This window comes from Mandrillus leucophaeus, unplaced genomic scaffold (genome assembly GCF_000951045.1).
Source record: "Mandrillus leucophaeus isolate KB7577 unplaced genomic scaffold, Mleu.le_1.0 Scaffold522, whole genome shotgun sequence".
NCBI lineage: Eukaryota > Metazoa > Chordata > Mammalia > Primates > Cercopithecidae > Mandrillus > Mandrillus leucophaeus.
This window is the reverse complement of record NW_012105609.1, coordinates 581,476-582,751: the sequence shown is the minus strand read 5'-3', so window position 1 is coordinate 582,751 and position 1,276 is coordinate 581,476.

Here is a 1,276-nt window from a genome sequence, read left to right as displayed (position 1 = left end):
AAAAAAAAAAAAAAAAAAGTATGAAAATAAAAGAGATGCCAAAGGGCCATGTGTGCTTCAGGGAAGATGAGAAATGGCATAATTGTGTGTGTGTGTGTGTGTGTGTGTGTGTGTAACTGGAGAAATATTCTTACGTATTTATTATTCAAAGTCGATCTGTGCTGAAAAATACAACTCCAGGTGTCATTATTTCTGATCATAGTGACGAGGGGGTCATTACAGGGTCAGACTCCCCAGTATGACTCTCAGCTGTACCACTTGCAAGCTACTGACTTCAGACAAGACTGTGACAATATCCAGATGCCTCTGTAGTTTAAACTGCTTTGACTGCTCAAATATAGCCCGACTGCTATCGTAGCAAGAAAACACCCTGCACACGTGGCTTTCAAGGCTGTGCTAAAGACAACATGAAATCTCACACCCCGTATTATTATTTCTGGGATGAGAATGTGCCCAAAGTCAATACTAGCCCAAGCCAAAAGCTAAATCTGGCTCCCATGGGTAGGTTTCTGGCCCTGACTTTGGCAGATGGTGCTGGCCCATGTAACCCACTCTACCCCAAAGGCCACAGCAGGGGGAAGGCTCTGGAAGTCAGAACTTCTGTGAAAGTCACAGGCTGACCTTGGGGATGCTCACATCCTGGGACAGCTCAGCTTAGGTCAAGTGAGGACCATCAGACCCTGTCCAGATCAGAGTCGCTCACTGAATTCTCCAGCCACAGCCTTCAGCAGTAGGTGCCAGCAGGATTTTCAAAACCAGGACCAAGGAATTTGCAGACAAAGGTGACTTTCTCCTATAGGATGTTGAGGGAGGAGAAAGGGAAAAAAGCAGTTGGGCAGACAGCTAAGGCTAGTCCTTGGTAAAATTCTTTTGAAAAATCAAAGCTACAGGCACAGATAGAGCAGCCTGGGGAAAAATCAAGCTGCACCTGCACAGATAAGGGAACAAGGCCCAGGATAGAGGTCCTTGTTCTTTGCATAATCAGCGGGCTCCCGGGAAAATGTTTCCTCCCCTTTTCAGGCAAGTAAATGGTGAGCTCTGTGGGAACTTGCACAGGGAGGGGGATGGGGGGACTTACCTAAAACATAACTGCAACTACAGAGACAAGAGAAGCTACATGTGCTTTCCTAAAGACATGCCCACAGCTGCACAGTTAATGGTAGTTACACAGATAGGAGAAGTTACACAAATAGCTACAGAGATGAGGGAAGTTAGTTTCTTTCTTTCTTTCTTTCTTTCTTTCTTTCTTTCTTTCTTTCTTTCTTTCTTTCTTTCT